Source organism: Anastrepha ludens, chromosome 3, assembly GCF_028408465.1.
Source record: "Anastrepha ludens isolate Willacy chromosome 3, idAnaLude1.1, whole genome shotgun sequence".
Taxonomy (NCBI): Eukaryota; Metazoa; Arthropoda; class Insecta; order Diptera; family Tephritidae; genus Anastrepha; species Anastrepha ludens.
Window position 1 is genome coordinate 130,634,756 of NC_071499.1, and position 14,460 is coordinate 130,649,215.

The 14,460-nt window shown below is 37.9% G+C and overlaps 1 long non-coding RNA gene across 1 annotated transcript in view; it reads right to left on the minus strand.

The window, feature by feature from the left end:
- Positions 1–311: 311 nt before the first annotated feature.
- Positions 312–14,460, minus strand: part of LOC128859270 (uncharacterized) — a 63,725-nt gene continuing 49,576 nt past the window's right edge. Inside the window, exon 3 of the long non-coding RNA XR_008454119.1 lies at positions 312–408. This is a non-coding gene — a long non-coding RNA (uncharacterized LOC128859270). The remainder of the gene's footprint in view (positions 409–14,460) is intronic.

The window sequence follows — 14,460 nt, forward strand, 5'->3', positions numbered from 1 at the left end:
CAAAGGGGGTAGCAGCAAAGCTGAGAAACGCAAGCGTCAGAGGAATAAGGGGATTCAATTTTTTGTGAAATATTTTATTTTATTTATATATTTATTGCGTTTTATTTTATTTTACGTTTTCTTACTTTTAATTCACTTTTCTTATGTTTCTTTCGTTATTTTATTTTATTTCCTTTCATTATAATTTTATTCTTTTATAACGACTATTTTTGTTTTTTTTAATTTAAAAGTTTTTAGTATTTTTTGAAAGAACAGCGCTAATTATTTTGCTATAATATTCAGAATATTTCAGTTTTAGAATAATAAAAATAATAAATTTTTGTGTGCCGCTTTTCCCCACTTTACTTTTATTGTATGAATTTTAGTACTTACTTGATATACAAATATATTCATAGTTCAGACTCTTACCTGAAAATAAAAAGTAAACCAATTTATTAGTATTTAAGTAAATAACTTATTTATATATAATTGCATTTTTTTTGTTCTTGTACTAAATACTAAAATACCCCTCTTTTGGTTCTAAGTCTTTGCTTTTCAAAAATAAGGAATAAAAACCACCCACTCATTTCTTCTCCACACTCTTTTCTAGTGACGCCACCCGTAGCAGCACTAAGGAAATATGTGAATTGAAGAGAAATAGCACAGTAAGGGACCCCGTAAAATATGCAACGTTGGAGATAAGAAAACGTGCCACACAAACACCCACTCACAAACACACGCATGGAGCACGAATTCGAAACGACATTCATAGAAAATGCCAAAAACTCCTGGCTACCAAAGTATGCTAGCACTGTTTTACCAGTAAAAATAACAAAAACAACAACACTCATCCTCACGGTAACAAATCTCACACACTCACACTTTGGCGCGCGCGCTTTTAACGCTACCGACAACAACTTCTTTACGGATTAGGGTGTTGTGGCGAAAGTGTTTGTGTATTCATACTTATGCACACACATACATACGAGTGTTTGTATGCGGCGGTTGTGGGTTGGTGTTTATTTTCTTGCGATTTTGTATGTACGAAGCAACAAAGCACACATTTCGGAACCAACGTCAGAAGCAACAACAAGGTGTAATCAGAGCGATTTCAATGGTGTCCAAACAGAGCGTGAAGGGCGTAAAAGCAGAGAAGGAAACAAGTAAGCACACACACGCGAGGATAATGGCAAGAAATGTTCAGAATTGAAGCATAGTGGAGGAAATTGTTGATGGGGCGAGGAATCGAATTCAATTAAGTCTCCCAAGTAGACCTTCATAGGGTACTTTCTATAAGCTCTTTCGCTACATACGATAGAAATATTGAACCCTTTTGACTCCCATGTGGGTATGTCTATCACGAGTAGTAAAACATGGAAATCAGGCAAAGTCAAGAGTATTTCTTTTGAAGGAGCAGCTCAATAAAAAGATTTACTTATCCACAAATATCTGTCATGTCGTGATGCTATCTGGTGGGTTTCTAAGCGTGTGACCTATCCATCACACGTGAGCTGAATATTCGCAGTTTAGTTCGCCTGGAGACTTGCAAACTCCCACATACTCCTTGCATCCGAACGCCGCTCTTGATTTATTTAGCCTGCACTTGGCATCTTCATCTGCTCCGCCGTCTGCCGCAATAGTGTATGATATAGAGAATGATCCCCATTATATGCCTCGCGAAGTCTTCAACCACCTGTGCGATAATTCTGGCGCACAACAAACACAGAGGGCGCTTCAGTCAGCAGAAGGCCATGTTTCTAAGTAACGAAAAATGGGCAGCCCAGTACTTAGGACAGGTAGCGACAGGCTAATTACCTACCCTGGCAGTTATCAATCTGATTAACATAACCAACACAAGACATGTTGAAATCTATAAGATACAAAATGGATCCCGCTAGTCTGCAGTAGGCGGCACCAAAAAAACTGGTATGATCGGTAAAAAAGGGTTTAAGTTAAAAAAATTCAGCTTAGAAAAAGTCAGACCGTCGATAAATCGACAATGCCTTAACAGCTCAATTCGACACTTAATAGCTCAAGGAGGCTTTGGAAGCCGTGAAGGAGAGTTTTTTTTAACTCAATCACCTTTATTAGCTACTCTCCCTTAGAGTAATCAAGAATAGCGGAAGTGTTGCCTGAGCTTCTTGTGAGCTCACATACGCGATTATGTATTGTATTTGAGCTTGATAGCTCATAAGGTTTTATAAGCACACTTCTGTGGTGCGGTTAAACACCTTTGGATGAATCTATTAAGCCTTGTGGCTCGGAAGACCCTTGAGGTGAGTCTTGCAAGTAGAAAAAGAACATGGTTGCTCGGCAAATCAAATCATCAACAAAATGCGATTTGCCGCTTACTTACAGGTGAGAATGAATTTAAGCGGAAGTCGCATAAGCAACCTTTTTAAAGTCATTTATGAACTCACGACTCGTATGCAGTGATTTATAGGAACAAAATCTGCGCAACATTTTTCCGAAATAACTACAACAATAATGCACTAACGAAGTAAAAGCTGACTTCAAAGAGCAAGACTATCGAATAAAATATCAAAGACGAAACTGAGAATCAATCAAAAAGCAGTACTTTGGAGGCGTTGGCAAACTGCGAGGCAATCGACGAAGCATGCGGCAACCCATGATCTACATATATTGAGACAATGCCACAGGCCACTTGATTATAATGCAGTTGCGAAGGAAAAAATAAACAAAAAACACTCCAAGGGAATTGAGCGAACGACGATACTGCAGCGGCATGACAAGCAGGCACATGACAAGGAGTCGCAGCAAGCTTGATCGCTCAGATGCAAAGCAGTGGAAAGAATGTGAGGTAAAACTATGCGAAAAATACTATTTGCAAAAAAAAGGTTGCCATCAGCAAAAAGTAGCGCTGAAGAAGTGAAATGAAATGGAAAAATTCGTACAAATAAATCGACAAGAGTGTTAGTGCCTTCAAAAGTGCCGATGGTGACGCAGAGCTTCAGCAAGTATTTTTTAGTGGCATCTTTCATTGTCTAAATTTTATATTATTATTTCAATGATCGCTCCTTTGCGCCCTTAACATTCACAGAAATGCTATACGATTTGACTTCTACATCGACAGCACAAATAATAGTACGCCGTAACATCAAATGCGAATGAAATTTGGCAGCAACTCAGGCAAGTGTCGCTTTCCTACACTGGCGCTGCGAGTGCCGCTGCGTCGTTTTGCCATTTGAGCGGAGATTTTATGCAGTGCACAATAAGCAAATAAATAACAAACACACATGCCAACAAATTTATTTTTAACTCACTCGAGTGTCTGCCAACCAACCAACGGACCGACCGACCACCCAAGCATAACATTGTTATTTTACAACAACGAACAAAAGGTAAGCAAAATAAATTGATATAAAAAGAAAAAGCCAACGGAGTAGAAGGCAACAAAAGCAGAGATAGAAGTCGAAATGGGCAACAACAAGACAGTTAAAGTCAACTGAAAAAGCAGAGTATTGCCAAGCAAAGCAGAAACAACAACAATCGCAAGGACAACGAGGACGAATAATATTTGTGAGAAGGCTTAAGAAGTGGATTGGACGCAGTTAGTCAGCGGTGAAGGCCAAAACAGCAACCCACCGAACTACGACAGCGCCAGCATTGCCAGACAGGTGTGAGCAGCTCCGAAAAAGCCGGCAGAGGGAGCCCACAGCGCTGTTGCTGACAAAACTGAGCTAAAATATGCTGAGCACGTTGGGGCATTTGTGAAATTTACTTTACTTCGAGACCTTGCTGCTGCTTCAGTTGCTACGCTCATTGTTGTTTTTATAACAGTTGTCGCTGACGACGCTGTTATTTGTGCGATTTGTTAGTGCAGCGAATAAGAAGAAGAGATAGCGTACTTCATAGTTGTCAAGCACACATACATAGGCGAATGCTACACGCGTGTATGGACATTCATATTTATGAACGCATGTGTGACACCAGCTGGTGGAGCAAGGATATATTATACCTATATGTACATATTCGTATGACTAAAGCAATAGCAATAAAATCCAATATATGGCTCTACCAACGCGCACTTCTCCCAACATTCTCAAAGCATAGGAGAGTTCAAATTAAAAGCATATGAAATAAATTAAAAATGCATTTAAATTTTCATGTGTAGAATCGAAAGGTAATGGAATAAATACGGAATGGGGCGTCAGCACGTACGACGGAAATATTGGAGTACGGCAATAAATAAGACGCAAGGAGGTAAGGCACTAATATAAGGTAAAAAAGTGTGGAGAGGTTTGGAATAGAACGAGAAGTCAAAGGAAAGGCGAAGAGTTGGTAAGTGAGCGGAAATTAATGGCAAGGCAGAGCAGCCTCAGCAACTACAGTGGAAGTAAAGTGGTAAGTAAAGAATGAAGCGGAACGAAGTAGACAGCGGTGAGTAGTCAACAACAAACACAAAGCACCGAGGCAGATCCAAATGAATGGCAATCATGTTTGTACATAGAAGACATGTGCGGGGAAAAAGCGATGAGAGGTAAGTAAGAAATGTAAAGCAGTAGTAGCATCAGATCAACGTAGAGATGGAGTTGCAGGTAATTGTCGACTTTATCACTCTTCCTGAGCAATATCGATAAAGGTGTTGGCATTTGTTAGGTGCTAACTGTCGAGCAGACGTAAGAATAAATAAAAGTGTTCGGGAAAGTAAAATATAAACGTTTTAAAGTGTGACGTGAAGATGCCATAAAAATAGGTGAAAAAGTAACAAAGCAAATTAAATGAAATAAAAAGAAAAAATGTGGTCGCCGTAAATATCACGCATGGAAAGTAATATGTGGAGCAGTAGATATTCACGCAAAATATGTGCTATAAATATGTGTGTACATGCGATTTTAATTAGTTAGTTTATGGATGAAGCACCAGGATTGCTGTAGACTATAATTTGGCTCCTTAATCCAAGCCATATGCAATGCTGAAGACTGAGTTCAAGCGCTTAATTGAGTTTATTGGCAACCAAATTGCCTTTATTAATGGGCTTTTTCTTAACAAACTCAAAATTAACTTGACAGCTCACGTCATACTTAAATCATACATACTAAAATGTTGTTGAACCGAACCACACTGTCCGTAAGCCTGAACTCATTTTTTCCTTTTATAAGGAAGGCCAAAATAACGTTATGTCTAAAGTATCTTCCTCAAAAGTCTCAGCCAGAGTGAAAAGTAGGATTATTTTTGCCACCAAACCCATATAAACTTTAGGCAAAGTAAATTAATGTTGTTGAAATAGGTTAATAAACAAAATAAGGATTCAAACCCTGCATGCGGGCACTATAGCTGCAGAGAAAATGTTCTACTATTTCTTTCGCCCCTTCTTCTTTTTCTTGGATTGCGCGATAGCCGCTTCAGCCATTTTGGCCAGTCGTTTCTTCTCATTCAAACCGGCGCCAATTGGACACACCAAGTGAAGCCAAGTCCCTTTCCACCTGATCTTTCCAAAGTAGAAGAGGCCTTCCTCTTTCTCTGCTACCACCAGCTGGTACCGCATCGAATGCTTCCAACGCCGGGGCGTTTGTATCCATTCCGATGACATAACCCAGCCAACGAAACCGCTGGTTCTTTTTTCGCTGAGCTATTTCTATGCCGTCGTGAAGCTCATACAGCTCATTCTTCCATCACCTACGATACTCGCCGTTGCTAACGTGCAACACCCCTAGGAAGTAGATATTGGAATCCAGTCAAAGACTGCCTGTGCGAGCTCCAAAAATCAACTGCACTATGAAGTGAGCGATTAATGATTCCTGTATATTTAAATGAGGGTTCAAAATCGTTTGGAACATTAGAAGGACAACAAACTCCTGCAATTAGTCAGTATTGAGAAATGCGATCGTTGATGAAAGTCACACACGAGGCACAAGATAATTCTGAGATATCAAGGGCTGAGCCATTCTAGGCTATATTACCAGCCATTTTGCCATAATTTAATTTTAAAGCAGGGTAAAGCTATGCCGTCCAGTTAAGTGTTAAGTTTTAGTTTTACAAGACTAGATGCCACTGGCTCCCACGACGGTCGGTTCTATGACCCGGATTTATAACAGGCCAAATACACATGTATGGAGAATGTTATGCTGCTACAAAAATTAAAACTAGATGCCACTTTTATTGAGCCAAGTCTTTGTTGCAGTCTGGCTGTCCTATTTTACAAGCACCCCAAAATTCGAAGCATTTAAAGCAATTATGACTCCTTGGACTTACTCGGCATATGTTCAACAATGCAGATTCAAAATGGGTGACGAAAATGGGCAGGTCACTATTTACTGGATACCAGGCCGCAAAGGAATAAATGAAGATGAGAGATATGATGAGCCCGCTATGGCAAGTATTCGCTTTCCGAGATTGAGCACATCAGACATATACCCATTACTCTTCCTTCTGAAAACAGAACCGGACGAGGAACTAGCTCTGGAAACGCAGTCGATATGGGAACGCTAAGCCTCGTAAAAAACTACCAAAATTACGCTAAGGACTTGAAATACGAAAACTACAAACTTTAATTCATCACTCTTTAGAAAAAGACAAAATATTGGTTGAAGTACTGACGGGACACTAACTTACCCCACATCATGCAACCAGGGGTACTTTGGAACACCTGCTTTCCACTGTCCTGCTTTTTGTAGGACTCGACAAATGTGCCTAGGACCAACATATTTTTGATCCTTGCAGGATATTGCTGAAGAAAGGCTGAACGGCTTGTTAAAACTCGCGAAGACATGCATTAAAAATTAAATAAAATGATATCTTGGACTCCAGATACATAGTCAGCATCATTTTCAGCAAGGTTAACGGTTTTTAAGCGATGAGTTTCATATTGCCACGAATACGACAACAATACGACAACAGCTTCTCAAGTTTTATGGAGACTATTCGGGCTCTCATACATATTCGCGCGCATGGCGGCCTATTGGGAGTGACAATTGGAAAATCAAAATGAAAAAACACAAGTTGTCTCCTGCATATCAAAAAATGAATTCTTCTTCGTCTTCTCTTCTTGATTGGCGCGATAATCTCTTACGCGATTTTGGTCGTTTCTTTCTTTCTCTTTCTTTGAATATTTTGCACCAGGCAAATACGAATTTTTTGTGTTCAGTGTGCCTTTTCGGTGCGAGGCACAATCGAAGATTGTAAATATTTGATATTTTTATTATCTCGCAGTATCTGTGCGTGATATGCTCCATAAATAAAGTGGTGCTCGTACTACTAATACCCGAAGCTGTCTATATTTTTTGGCTATGCGTTTGGGTTAGAATACCAATTTTTTCAATAATCTAGACTCACGTACACTTTTCCGAAATATTGCCGTAAAGTAAATATGGTGCCAAAATGCGCTCGAAAAAATGCCGGCCCTCCACTACTCCACCGCCAGGCGGAATTTGCATGTGTACCTTGCCAGTTAGCCATAAATTAAAAGCAAGCGTGGAAAAAGTGTGCTCACAGCGGCAGGTGGCTAGAGTGGCTCCGCACACACTCGCATACACACATGCTCGTATATAAATGTGTACGGTAAATTAGTAGCAGCTAGCTCACCGGCATAAAAATGCCAATGTATGTGTGCGCGTGCCTATTCGTGTGTGTGGAAGCTAAGCTCATATGCAAACTAAGCGCTTACATACACAAATTCCACACATTCACATGAGCACCAGGGCACTTATGCAAACACAGGGTTGCATATTCCTTTTTTTGTGTTTTTTTTTTTCATTTTTGGTTTGCTATACTCGCTCTTTCTACTACTACTTCCTTCACTCAACACCAAGTGTACTGTGGTTAAGTGAACCTACCGCAAATTTCCATGGACACCAAAAAGTGCCAGGTGCAGACAAAGGACAAAACCCATGCAGAAAACAAGTCCATGCATGCACGCATACATTCGCATCGCAAACCTATCGCAAAGTGTGCCTGTGGGCGTGTGTCTGCATACTTCAGAGCCTTAGTGTAGACGTGTCAGCGTTTTGAGTTGTATGTGTGTACGTATGTATGTGCGGGACTGTTGAAGAGTTGTGCAAAAAACTGCCAAAAACTATAATAATTTCATGTGGTTGTTTGGTGGAAAAGTGGAGCACCAAAAAAATACACTTTTGCTCACAGAAAAAGTAAATGAAGAAAAACGTTGGCAAAAGAGACCTTAAAAAATACAGGAAAGAAAAAACAGACAGATAGGCAGAAACGCCAGCTAATATCACATTTGTACTCGTACGCACGCTTGGAGCTGAAGTACCTTTTACTACACATCGGCACATTTTTTCAGCTAATTCCCAGCCACTTTTATTGCATGCGATTTTTTGGGGTTTACTCTTTTAAAGTTGTGCTTTACTTGCGTCTACTTGAGGTGTGCAAGTGTGTGGAAACTTCACTGGACTTAACGGAATTTGTGGAAAAAATATGCTTAAGAAAAAGATAAAAAAATGCTTTCAATTCAAATGTAGTATGACTCATTTTTTCATACCCATATTTTAATAGCGCAATAGCGCAATAGTAGCAAATTTTTCAAAATAAATTGAGATTTTTTTATATAAAAGAAGATTTCGGATTTAAATACTAACACTTCTTAATTCACACAACGCACAAGTGGGATTCTATGTTTTATTTTTTTATTTATTTTTTATTTGAAATTTCTTTTGCGACCACAGGTTGCTGGATAAGCAATTCGCTATGTTTTGAAAACAATTGCGCTTTCGAGTACAATAGAGTGAGCGGTGCGCTGCTCTTTTTTCTTGCACTGGCCACGCAATTGGGAATACTGCCCGGCTGGCTGCGTGCTTTTCGAAGAGATTTAATTTTCAAATGGATTAAGACTAAATAGATTTTGTTTGTGAGGAATTATATCTCAAATATACATATAACTATTCTCAATATTTATGGAAAGAGCATCGTAAGTCAGAAACTTCATTGTAGAACTTTTTATGTGCTGCTCTTGTGGGTAAAAAAACTCCATTGCGAAACTGGAAGGGTCGGACTACATGTGGAGGTCGAAAAGTCAACGTAGTGAAAAGTAAGAGTAGAATTAAATATGAATTTATTTTCTTATAATTATATAACTTCATAAACAAAAAATGTATTATTCTGACTTTCAAAGGAGATACAAAAAAGAAGCCGGCTATTCACTTAGTTGGCATTAAATTTTTTTTAAAAACGGAATACAATTTTTTTCTTATGCCTTAAAGATCGACAGAAATAGCCGACTTCTCTACCTCCTTTTCAGAAATAAATACATATATAGTCTGAAGAGGCTTAATTTGGACCACAGGGTAGCTGATTATGTATTTTGAAGCCACATCGCCACTCATAAGGGGGCGAATTTTCATGCAAAATAAGCACACCTTGAGTTCATTTACCTTAGTGGCTTTTATAGTTTTTTTTTTATGATATCGGGTAGTATTCTGTTGTAATATCGACACATCTTTCTTCGTTATTCAATTATTCAAATTGAAATTTCTGAAGCGGTGCTGCATCTTTTTGCGCCATTGCTTCGATTCAGATTTATGGGGACGCATTCAAAGCTCATATCCAGTAAAGATCTGGTTCGCAAATTAATTTCTGTCTAGGTGCACACAAATTCAGTTATCAGTTATAAATTTGTATTATATATATATATATATTTTTTTTTTTCGATCTTAATTTTTGTATGAAACTATATTTAATTCCATAATAAAAATCATATAAATACAAGTTTCAAATTTTAAGCATATTTTTCAAACAATCATCCAAGATGCAGCAAAATTTTCTACATTTTATTCAGAATTTTCGGACAATTTTTGAATTGGCATAATTTGTTATAATGACCCGCCTCAAATTTGGCTCTTTTGAGATTGTTTTTGAGTCCAAATTAAGTCCATATTGAGTCCTCCCAAGTGTCATAGAAATCGTTGATCAAGGCAAAGGTTAGGTTATGTATATCTGGAGCTGATCTGACCAGTGTTGCTGATCAAGGCAAAACTGCGAAAAAAACTGTGTGACTAAACTTCTAGATATACTAGAAAATGTTTTAATGATTCGGGGCTCAAAACCCCCAGAAACAAAGTTTTATTAAAATCCAATAACTTTTAGGCTCGTTATATTGAATTTCTCTTCTTTCTCTTCTCTTTTTACTCGACCCCTTCCCATTCTCCTTAAGCTAATACAATTTAATTTAAAAAGTTTGCTTGAGGCGCAGCAAAAGCTGGAGGCAAAAATATATTTTCAACACCGGAAAAGCGAGAATTTTTCAAATTTCTAAATGCAATTTCCAAAATTATGGCAAAAACGATTTGGAAGCGGTAATCGTTCACTCGTAAGCTAGCTTTCGGTGAGCATAATTCTGAATCAGGCAATTACGTCAGCAGCATTAAAGAGGAGTGAGGTAAAATAGTTGATTTTGAAGATGAGAGAGGTGATTTTGGAATGTGGGGTGAAAATCAATGCGATTATATGTACAAATTTCAAAAAATTCTCTTCAGTCCTTAAAAAAGGTTTAACTGCTTTTGGTTCTCACGGAAAACGGAAAGCGGCAAACGAAGAAACAAAATTACAGGCAGCAGTCTCTTTCTTGTTTGCTTTAAATAAATCAGTACTCCTAAAATTAATGCCGTAAGCGGAAGCATTTACAGAATATAGACTAGAATACAATCTAAGACATAGAAATCTCAACAAGCAAATCGACAAAGCTCCATAAGATACCAAGTCATGCAAAATATTCCTGCATTCAAAAATTGTATGGGCCCAGAAACTACAATAAATAAAACTGAACTATTTGGTAAGGTTGTGAAAATATCTGAATTTCAAAATAAAGTAGATATGAAGCTTAAATAGATGAATCAAAAAGGCAGATCGCAGCTGCAATAGCTGTGGGATAAAATTGAAATATAAATCTGCAAATATTAAAGAAGGAAGCACAGATTAAGAGCACCAGAAAGAAAGTCCAAAACCAACGCCTGTGTGCTGCCGGGGAAACGAGCCAGTTACCGGACGTTTAGGCCAAGCAGATGAGGGGAAGGCACGGCAACCTACTCCTATTACTCGCATGCTGAGTAGGCCACTAGTGTCGCAAGGTGGCCCAAAAGTCAGTTATGTGACGCAGAGAAGGCACATTTACATAAAGAATTGCATACTCACATATTTATATATATGTATGAGCATATATGCATGTATGTGTAATGTAATATAAGCTCATACTTAGTAGGTATATTTTCGCAAGAAGTAGGTATGCCTAGAAGCCCAACGATGCATGTGGAAATGTTTATCTTAATGTATTTTAATTTAAATTTGTTGCTAACTTGTTGTTGGGTAGTCATTTTCTTGTTCTTTTCTGCCTTACCACACAACCAACTCTGGCAAAGGACTACCGAATAGCTGTAGGTGAAAAGCAGAAATTCGAAAGATCTGCTGTGCTGAGTTTTCATGGCGTCTGTGTATGTGCAAATGTATTTGTGTTAGCGCACAAGCATACTTTATAAGCATTTGTTTGTTTTTGTGATACTGGCAATTTCACGGCTCGTGATTTTCTGCTACTCAGCGCACACTTTTAAGCACTTTTAAAGGCCCACACATACACACACGCTTATGCATACAATTAGATTGTAACTCATTTACAGCAAAGCGAACGTGTTTATGTAGCTAATTTTCTAATTTTTGCCCAAAAAATATACGAAATGCGAAATTAACATTTATACATTTTCATTTGATGTCGAGATTTGTGTGCCAATACCCAGGTATGGGTATGTGGGTATGTGTGTACGGCGGTGAGATATAATTTAGGCTTTTCAACTCGCAGATAAAGCCATTTCATTTTCATTGTGGCTGCTTACGAATGGTGGAGTAGAAAAGTGTAAACCACAAAATAGATTGCCGGAAGGTAGGAAGAGTAGATAAAAGTATAAAAAGTATTATTTGCTTATAGCTCGTTGTGCTACGGTGCGTATGCTTAATATGAATGCCTTGGCAAAGTTCGTGCGGCACGACACGACGGCTTGTCGATGTAATGGAAAATCGTTACAGTTGTTAAACTTTCATCACCGCGATGACAAACACAGCGTCAGGTGATTAGAGGCACATGTGTGGTGTAATTGTTTATAATTAAAAAAGTTTTCGGGAAAACCAATATGTGTAGGCCATAGGAAGTAATAAGCACTGATCACTGTTGCTACAGTGTTAATGCACAGCCAGATTTCTATAATAGTACTTAATTTGAAATTTGTATTTCGTTACAGTTCGTTCAACGTAAAATTATATAATGGTGATGGGAAAAGTAACATGCACCGAGATTTATGTATTAGAAATTGAGCAAAACTTGGCTGGGTTCCTTGTAAAGGGTCTTTCAAAAGCCTGCTGTAGCGTAAAGTGTTGCTGAAAAACAAACACCCAGCAACACCCATATCTCGACGTTCTCAACAATTAAGCATTCATGGAACGTCTATTTGGCGGATTTCACCTCATGGTGGACATTTAAATGATGCCATTTTTCACATAAAATTGTTAAGAGCCGCGTTTCGAATAAAAATGGTGAAACCTGAAATAATCTAAATTTTTACGTGTTTTATTTTAAAACAACATTTAGGTCCGTCTTTTAAAAAGCTCTTTATAAGCAGCCCTAAGCTAAATATAATTTTTTCTTTCGATTTTTAACTAGCATTAGTTTGCCTTTTATTTTGCCTAACCGCTGGCTTGCCGTTAAATGTGGGTCAGATTTAATATTTTGCATCCTGTTTTTTAAGAGAGCTTGGAAATTAAGTGGAAAATCAGGCTTTTCCTATGCAAACCCATTTTCAAAGGCAAATCAGAAATGTATTATTTACGAAACCTCTACAATGAGAGTTACATACACAAAGTTTTTTTAATCCACCATAAGCCAGATTTCCCGATGTAAATATAAACAATTACATAAATTCCAATAACAAATTTAGGCACTAATATGCGTTGAAAAATCACTAACACCTTAATGCTGTTGTTTTTTCGCTTAATTTGCAAAACTACTGCACTAATCACCATTTTAGGACAGTTTTATGTGCAACCAATATTTGCATAAGCCAAGCAAATACAGAGTTCTCGAATGCATTAGCCAAACAGAAGCGATCACCAACTCCACAGCCGGAGTGCTGGCACGCACCTGAAAGCCTACTTCGTAAGCCTATTTGCATGGCTCATAAAATAAAATTTTACAAATTTGCACCGCAAATAAATATACGATTTTATTGCTAACAAATGCCCACAAATTTAGCAATAATCCGGCACAGCGCTGAGCAGTGAGTGAGTGAGATGAGAGGCAGGGAGTAAGCGAGAGAATTGAAGCGCTTCTGTCACGGCTGAGGCTGATCAGCGTGAATATTTCAATGTATGCGCTCCATTTAAGGGTATTTGGCCATAAAAATAATACAATTTATAGGCGGAGAATTCAAATAACAGGTTTTGCGTAATAAATGAAATATTTGATTTAAAAAAATAAGCTGTACCTTTTTTATCTACTTTTTTGTGCGTTCATTTTATGATGCAATTTCTGTTTGATTATTTTTACGCATTCATTTAATTTTTACAGAGTGCACTCATTTCGCATCCTTTCAGCCTCTTTCCATTCAACCCGCTTCTGTTTGTTGTTGTCTTTGTTGTTGTTGTGCATTGCAGCCAAGAGCTTCTATCATCGAGCTGCCACATAAATTTTGACCTATTTCCGTTTATTAAATTCCTAAACGAGCCGTAGACCACACAGCCAACCGACAAACCTGGCAACCAACCAAAACAGGTGATGCCGTTGAAGTGTGGATCGGAGGATAGCGACCAGGAGAGTTCAAATGAGGCGTTCGCACGAATGAATGGCTGCCAGCGTTGAGTCATAAAAACTAAGCGATAGTAAAAAAAAATATGTATACAACAACAACAACAGCAACCAAATGCATAAATAAAAACATAACTGATGCTGCAGAAAGTGGAAAAAATGTGAACAAAAGAAAGCGGTGTTTATGCGAAAAAATGTGCGAGCTGCAATGGAAGGCCGAAAATAGAAAGCTGAACTGTTGGTCAAGTGTGGCAAAGTGCATCAAAAATAGCGGACTATTAATAAATGAAGGGAATAATACTCAAAAAGTAAGCAGTAAAATATTAAAGAAAGCATAAAGCGACTTGCGGCCACATAATTTGCATGCGCCTAAAAGTAGGCTAAGATTTTTTATTTTCCTCTTTTCTGTTAAGAAAATGCAATTTTTTTCAGAAATCTAAAGAAATGCATTTTAACTAAGCAAGATTTCAATAAAATTAAAATATGCGGGTAAGCTAAATACTTTTAAAAAGCGGAAGAGTAAAAAATCTGCTGATGCTGCTTTCACGAGCGCACAGATTTTCGTTGTAGTTGCTTTGGAATGTTTTTACAAACAAACAAAAACTGTTGAAAATAACTGTAATTTACGCTTTTATAATCCTTTTTTTTTTCTACATAAAAAAACACTATATAAGCCGTATCACCCAATTGTAACCAATTTGGAATGGTTAGGCTTTTTACAA